This window comes from Penaeus chinensis, chromosome 43 (assembly GCF_019202785.1).
Source record: "Penaeus chinensis breed Huanghai No. 1 chromosome 43, ASM1920278v2, whole genome shotgun sequence".
NCBI classification, from domain to species: Eukaryota; Metazoa; Arthropoda; class Malacostraca; order Decapoda; family Penaeidae; genus Penaeus; species Penaeus chinensis.
This window is the reverse complement of record NC_061861.1, coordinates 19,769,471-19,777,847: the sequence shown is the minus strand read 5'-3', so window position 1 is coordinate 19,777,847 and position 8,377 is coordinate 19,769,471.

The following is an 8,377-nucleotide window of genomic DNA, read 5'->3' as shown; positions in this document are numbered from 1 at the left end:
CTCCTCCCCCCCACCCTTTCCCTCCCTGTCACATCCCCATCACGTTATATATATTCATAACTCCACTCCCTTAAGATTCCGATCAGCCTGGCCTATTTCGCTGCGGAGTGAGTGCTAAACAGGAGTAACTATGAAGGCGACAGACTAAGCAATGCAAGCATGTCCAGCGCGCCACTCGCAACGTCTCCTCGCGAGCAACGTCTAAAGTCCCTCTCACTCGCCCACTCCCTGCCTCTCATCTCCCTCCTGCATCGTCCCTTTTCTCTCTGCTATTCCCCTTTGCGGAACATCATTTCCCTGTCTTTCTTCCCCATCTCTCCTTTCTCCTTTTCTCTTCTCCCTTCTCTCTTCTCCCTCCCCTCTCTCTTCCCCTACCCTGGTTTCTTATATTTACTGTTTTGTATCATGTCTATCCCCCTTCCCCTTCCCCTATCCCTCCCCCTCATCACCTCATCCTCTCCTATTCACCCCCCTCCTCTTCCTTCCTTTCCCCTTTCCCGTTTCTCCCCTCCTATACTCTTCCGCAAGCCCTCCCCATCTTTCTCCTCCCTCCTCCTCTCTCTCCCCCACCTTCCTCCCCCACCCTATTTCTTTCTCTCTCTCTCTTTCTCTCTTTCTCTCTCTCTCTCTCTCTTTCTCTCCCTCTCCCTCTCCCTCTCCCTCTCCCTCTCCCTCTCCCTCTCTCTCTCTTCTCTCTCTCTCTCTCCTTTTCTCTTTCTCTTCTCCCTTCTCTCTTCTCTCTTCCCTCTTCCCTCTTCCCTCTTCCCTCCCTCTGTCCCGCCCCCTTCTCCCGTGCCCTCCCTCCCCCATTCTCCCCACTCCTCCCCTCCCCCATTCTCCCTACTCCTCCCCTCCCCCACCCCCCCTCCCCTTTCGGGATCTTAACAGGCTCCCAACTATCTCGAGCGGCGGGTTCCACTTTTCGTTCTCGGGCGCCGCTGGTATGCGACCTACCCCACAGGCTTTCGACAAGAACGCCCCCCCTCCTCCGCCCCTCTCCCCCCTCTCCCCCTTCTCCCCCTTCCACGAGAACGCCCCCTCCTCTCTCTCCTCCCCTCTGCCCTTGCCCACGAGAACGCCCCCTCCTCCCCTTCCTCCTCCACCCAAAGATAAGAACGTCCCCCTCCTCTCTCTGCCCCCTTCTCCCCTTCTCCCCTCCCCCCTTTCCCTCCCCTCCTGCCTTTCGTCTCCCCCCTCCCCTCTACCCCCTCCTCTCCTTCCCTTCCCCCTCTCCCCCCCCCTCCCCTACCCTCCCCTACCTCCCTTACCTCTTCGAAAGCAAAATGAGCAACGGAAATGCCAGTACCGCAAGCAAGCACGATGGCGGGAATGCTCCTCTGCTTGCACACAGGATCCAAGCAATGCCATTTTACACGAGCAAGCGCATTGGCTGAGGGAGAGGGAGGGAGAGGGAGGGAGAGAGGGAGGGAGGGAGAGAAACGAGAAAGAGCGAAATTAACAAAGACACAAACGAAAAAAAAAAACACATACAAGACACAGCAAAACAAACACACACCTAAACCAAACAAGCAAACAAATAAAACCTATCACCCCCCCCTTTAACCCCCCTAGAAAAATGACAAAAGCATCCATCATTACCCCTTCCCCTTCCCTCCCCTCTTCCTCCCCCTCCCCCTCCCCTCCCCTCCCCCTACCACTCAGTACAAACAACTGTTGACCCGAAGGAGTGAGATACAAAGATAGCCTTTAGCTGAATATCTCCGGTTGACCCTTTCTTGCCCCGAGTGTGTGCTGCCTTTAGTGAGCCAGGGACCCGAGAAAGCGAGGGTGGATGAAACAAGTCTGATAGATTGATAGATAGACTGGGATGGAGTAAGGAGGGGGAGGGAGAGGGAGCGGAGGGCTGGGGGAGGGTTGAGGGAGGGAGGGAGGGAGGGAGGGAGGGAGGGAGGGAGGAGAGAGAGAGAGAGAGAGAGAGAGAGAGAGAGAGAGAGAGAGAGAGAGAGAGAGAGAATTGCGTAGAATCGAATCGTAGCGAAAGTGAGACGAGACGAGAGAAAGAAAAAGAAAGAGAGAGAGAGAAAGAGAAAAAGAGAGATAAGCCCGTTGCATGCACCTTGCAATCACTTACAACTTGAGATAACGATAATGGAACTACTCAGGCGTGACACCGTTATGCAACACGTATTTTCCAGTCACCATAAAGGCATTCAAAACAGACCCGATTTGCCGAATGTTTTTATATATTTATTTATTTCTGAATGGATGTATCTAAACGTCATGTATTTAAATATACGTAAAAAATCAATAATAATATGTATTTCTAATTTTCTTTAAGAGAACAAATCTGCAGAGCGAAAAAATAACGAATTAAAAATGTTTCTCTTCCCTGCATGTCTTGTAAAATCTTTAAGTCACTGTCATTTTTGCTTTACAGGAAAATATAAAGTCATATAGTGTTATACAGTGACTTAAAAGGATGTACAATATTAAATAATGTTATACAAAATCATACAATATTATTTAGTCTAGTATTATAAATCGTTACAAGTAAAATGGCTTATATATATTTCTATAAAATAACTATGTATTTTATGCAGACACACACACACACACACACACACACACGCACACGCACACACACACACACACACACACACACACACACACGCACACACACACACACACACACACACACACACACACACACACACACACACACACACACACACACACACACACACACACACACGCACACGCACACGCACGCACACACACATACATACATACACACACACACACACACACATTTATATATATATATATAAAACAGCCCGAGAAACTAAAATTCCTTGATTCTCTACCGACGGAAGGTAAATGGCGGGGGAAGGGGGTGGGGGGAGCAGACGGAGTAAAGGGGGGGGGTGGCATTGGAGATGGGGGGTGGGTGGGGGGGTATCATTTGCGGTTACGTCATTTCCTGTTTCCGAGGTGACCTGTTGTGTGGCTTCGCACGGCGTTTTTTGAACGGCTGAAATATCGCGCAGGAGTTTGGTTTTTGTTTTGTGTCTCCATTGCAGGAAATTGATATATATATATAAAAATCTGATTTTATGTGAAAGTCGTTGTGTTTCTTATTTTGCGATTTTTTTTTCTTATATGTGAAAGCGTAAAGTAAAAAGATAAATAAATCTGATCTGTTAATGAAATAAAATGAATCATACGCGCGCGGAAACCCACACACACACACAAATTCACACACACACACACACACACAACCAACCAAACAACACACAAAAAAACACCAAATCCATACCAAAAAAACAACAAAAAAAACCCAAAAACAAAAGCCAATCGGCGCCCTCAAAAAGACGCGCCAAGTTGACCCCCAGTTCCTCGCGCGCTACAATTTCCTCCACTTAGCTCCCTTTTCCCCTCACCCTCTCCCCTCATTACGATCCAATCACGAGGTCGGATTTCGCTGGTTTGCAAACAGCCTTACAAGTGAGGTCGTGATTATGAGTGGGGGGGAGGGGGGGAGGGTGAGGGGAGGAGTGGGGCGGGAGGTGGAGGAGGGGTGAGAGAAGGAGGAGGAGGAGGAGGAAGGTGGAAAGGAGGAAGGAGGAAGGAAGTGAAGGGTGGGTGATCGGAGAAGGAGGGAGGAAGAGGGAAGGAGGAGGAGAGGGGAAGGAAGTAAGGGATGGGAGAGGAGGGAGGAGGAAGGAGAGGACGAGGAGAAGGAGTAAGAAAGAGAGGGGAAGGGGAGGAAGAAGGGAGGAGGAAGTGGGGAGGGGAAAGGGGAAGGGGGGGAGGAGAGGAGGAGAAGGAAGAAGAAAGAGAGGGGATGGGAGAGGGAGTCGGAAGAGGGGGGGGGCAAGCAGTGATGAATGAGGAAGGAGAGAGAGGAGAGAGAGGGAGAAGAGAAGGTGGGGAAAGGATGGAAGGGGGAGAGGTAAGAGGGGAAGGAAGCGACAGGAAAGAATGCTTAGGTGGTTCAGGTTACACGGAAAAGGGGTTAGTTCTTTAGGTGAAGTGTGGGGGGTGAGGGGTGAGGGGGGGGCGATAGGAAGTCAATATACCCTGGGGAAGCGAATGTGCAAAGAAGGGGGGGGGGGGAGGTGGGAGGAGGGAATAGGTATATTTTCGTTTTTATTTTTTCGTTTTATAAATGATTTTTAATTTCTTTATTTTATTTTAATTATCATATATTTGTTTACAACATTTTACCCTTTTCTTTCATCCGTTTCTTTATTCGTATCTCAAGATCCACCTTTCTCTTCTCAGATTTGTTTTATTTTTGTTTTCTTAAGCTGACACCATCGCCGTACCTCTCTGAATCAGCTGACAAAGACCGCTGTTCATATTCAGTTTAATCAAAGGTATACGATTACCGAGATTGAATTCTATGTTAAAGCCTACTTTTTTTCTCTCTCTTTCTCTTTTCTTTTCTTCCTATCCCTTCTTTATTCCCAAACCCCTCTTTCTCTTTTATATATTTTTTTTATTGTCGACTGACATTTACTTCAGGTGACAAAGACCGCTGTTCACATTCAGTCCAATCGCCCGTCCGCTCTCTCCTCCTCCTCCTCCTCCCTCTTTATTCCCTCTTCGCCGTCATTACAAACTAGAAAGTACGAGTGACATGAAGCAATATGACTTGTCCCAACATCAGATAACCTCGCCTGTTGTTGACACTGGGCCAGTTCTCTCGCGTCTCGAACCAATACATAATGCCCGGCTGTTGAGCGACTTCGCGACTCGATTTATGTGTTGCTGCTGAAGGCCTCAAGTAGTTGTTTTTTTTTGCTTTTGGAGGAGGAGGGGGTGAGTTGGGGAAGGTGTGTGTGTGGTTGGAGGGGGAGCTAGCTGGAAGGAGGGGAGGGGGGAAGGCAGCTAGAAGGAGAGAGACCAACAAAGGAGAACGCAGCTAGCAGAACAGGAGGGAAGGATCTACAAGGAGGAGGAGGAGGACTTGTCACAAAGGACCTGGAAAGGAGAAGAACCAGGTAGAAGGAGGGACTTAAACAGCGAACCTGAGACACGACTTCGAAAGGAGTTCGGGCCAAAGGGAAAGAAGGATTGACCCGAGGACTTGCCAAAGGACCCACACGGCCCCCTGCTAAAGAGCCTCAGCGGTAAGCCACGCGAAGGGGCCACCCGGACGGCGCGCCAGATAGCCTTATTTGCCGCGAACTAATGTTTAGGATCCTGCAACTAGTCCTGACGGGGGCGTGTGCGACAGCCGGCAGGAGAAAGGGGGAAGGATGCGAAGGAACGGCGGGTGTTGGCAAGGGACGGCTTCCTCGATCCTGCAGCCGCGTTGGGGCTTAACAGGATAATGAACTCAGGCATGGCGGAGGGAGAGGGAGAGAGAGAGAGAGAGAGAGAGAGAGAGAGAGAGAGAGAGAGAGAGAGAGAGAGAGAGAGAGAGGGAGAGAGAGAGAGAGAGAGAGAGAGAGAGAGAGAGAGAGAGAGAGAGAGAGAGAGAGAGAGAGAGAGAGAGAGAGAGAGAGAGAGAGAGAGAGAGAGAGAGAGAGAGAAAGAGAGAGAGAGAGAGAGAGAGAGAGAGAGAGAGAGAGAGAGAGAGAGAGAGAGAGAGAGAGAAAGAGAGAGATAAAAGGATACAAGAAAAAACAAATGAAGATACCAAAGAACCCAAAAAACAAACAGACCAATCAAGCAATCAAACTATCCCTATCCCCCCCAACCCCCTCCCCTCACAAAATAAGATAAAAAGAAAAGAAAACCCGGGAAGAAGGAACGAGAAGAGAGGAGACTCCGGCGAGACGTCCCGGCGAGGTGTCTCTGCCATCAGATAAGGCCCAGCACAGCGCCTGCCACGCGAGCTGACCCGAGGACCTGCCAATTCGCGGCAGCTTATTCTTGTTCCCACCGCGGTCTGGGCGTCCCCGGCGACCGGAGGACAAACTTTAGATGTAAATACGCTGATAAGCCGCTCCTTAGCACCCCATCGGTATCGAGATCGGAGACGGCGATACGGCGGCGATCGGAGCGGACGACGCAGGCGAGAGGGGGGCGGTCCTCGGCGAGAGAAGGTCCCGGATGCTGGAACACGTCTGGGCGCGTTGGAGATGCCGGCGGGCGGGGTTTCGTCTCTCTCTCTCTCTGTGATTCTCTTTCTCTTTCTCTCTGATTCTCTCTTTTTCACTTTTTTTCTCTTTCTCTCGTACACTCTCTTTCTCGTTCACTTCTCTCTCTTTCTCTATCTCTTTATTTTACTCTCCTTCCCTTTTTCTCTTTCTCGTACTCTCTCGCTTCGTCTTTCTCTCGCTCTCTCTCACTCTCTCTTTCTCTTTCTCTTTCTCTCTCTCTCCCTCCCTCCTCCCCTCTCTCCCTCTTCCCATCTCCACCCCTTCCTCCCCCCTCCCTCCCCCCCCTTTCTCGGAACCACAGCTCTTACTCAGGCAATTCAATTTTTAAAGACCAGGAGAATGCGTGACCTTAAAGCTAATACTTTGTTCCGGCAACTTCGGAACATACGTAGCGTCCCCGTGACCTTTGCAAAGGGCCTGCTAACCCCCCTCATCCGTTATTCTCCCTATCTCCCTCCCTCCCTTCCTCCCTCTCTTTCTCCATCCCTTCCTCATCTCTCCCTTCCTCCCTCCCCTCCCTCCTCTACCCACCCACCCAACCTGCCCTCCCTCCTCCACCCACCCCTCCCTCCCCATCCCCTTTCTCCACCAAAGCTAAGGTTACACACGTCATCAGTCAGCTTCCCTCCCTCCCCCCACCCTCCCCCCTACCCCCCTTTTGTTATGAATCACGTACCGTCTCTCGGGAGTTTTTCTATTATCTATTGTGGGCGGGGGGGGGGGGGGGAGAGCTGCGTATCGAAGGCCGAAGTCAAATGGGGGGGGTGAGGGGAGGGGGTGAAGAGTAAGGGAGTGAGGGGAAGGGAAGGGTGAAGGGTGAGGGGTAAAGGGAGGGGAGGAGGGGAAGCGTAAGAGAGTGAGGGGAGGGGGGGTGAAGGGAGAGAGTGAGGGGATAAGGGAAGGGGGGGGGAAGGGGGCTTTTAGATACGTGATGATCCTACGAACAATAAATCACCGATGCCATTATTTATTTCTAAAGAGTTATTATAGTTATTACTATTATTATCATTATTATCATCATCGTCATCATTCCCATTATCATCACTTTTATCCTTACCATCATTATTATCATTATCATTATTATTACCATATTTCCCATGTGTAACCCATATATATATATATATATATATATATATATATATATATATATATATATATATATATATATATATATATATATATATATATATATATATATAAGGTGCATAGCATATAAAGAGGGACTAATGAAATAATGATAACGATAGCAGTAATAATAATAATATTAATACTAATAATTATTATTATCATTAAAAATAATAATAACAACAATAATAGTAATAACATCCACAACAACAATAATAATACCAATAACATTAATACTAATACCCATAAACCTAACAACAACAACAATACCAACAAACATCAACGAACAACAACGAACAAAAACGCAAAAAAGTGCTTCCCCCAAAGCCTCGCCCACGCGTCCGGACACCGACTGCCACCACAACAAAAAGGCGACCGAGAGGCGAGCGGAACACAGTGCAACGTGGACGCCAGCGGATGTAAACAAACGGCAAGACTGTCTCTACTTGGCGAATGGGGAATGGGGAAGGGGAAGGAGAAGAAGGAGAAGGAGGAAGGAAGAGGAGGAAATGGGGATGGGGAAGGATAAGAAGGAGGAGGAAGAGGAGGATAAGAGATAGGAAAAACAGGAAGAAGAGGAAGAGGTAGAGGTAGAGGAGGAGGAAGAAGAAGAAAAAGGAGGAGGAGGAGGAGGAAAAGAAAAAGAAGAAGAAAGAAGAAAAGAAAAAAAAAACGAAAAAGAAGACAGAGAAACGGAAAGAGAGAAAGAAAGCAAAATAAAACAAATCGAAAAAACTAAACCAAACCCAACGATTAAAAAATAAAAGACAAAAATATAAATAAAAGCAATAAAAGCCAAGACCAAACCCAAGCCGGAGATGAGAAGCAGCCCGACGCCGAGATTAAACAAGAGAAATGAAGAGGCATTTCTGCTGACCAAGAGAATTTTCCATATCGATCACACGCACGCACACAGACCCACTTATCTTAGCGTAACCCACGTGTTGTTTACTTTTTTCTGGTCGGTTTCCTCCTCTCTGTTCTCTTTCCTCTCTGTCGGTTTGTCCCTGTCTGTCTGTCTCTGTCTCTGTCTCTTTCTCTTTCTCTGTCTCTCTCTCTCTCTCTTTCCATCCATTCCTTCCTTCCTTCCTTCCTTCCTTCCTTCCTTCCTTCCTTCCTTCCTTCCTTCCTTCCTTCCTTCCTTTCTTCCTTTCCTCCCTCCACGTCCCCCTCTTTCC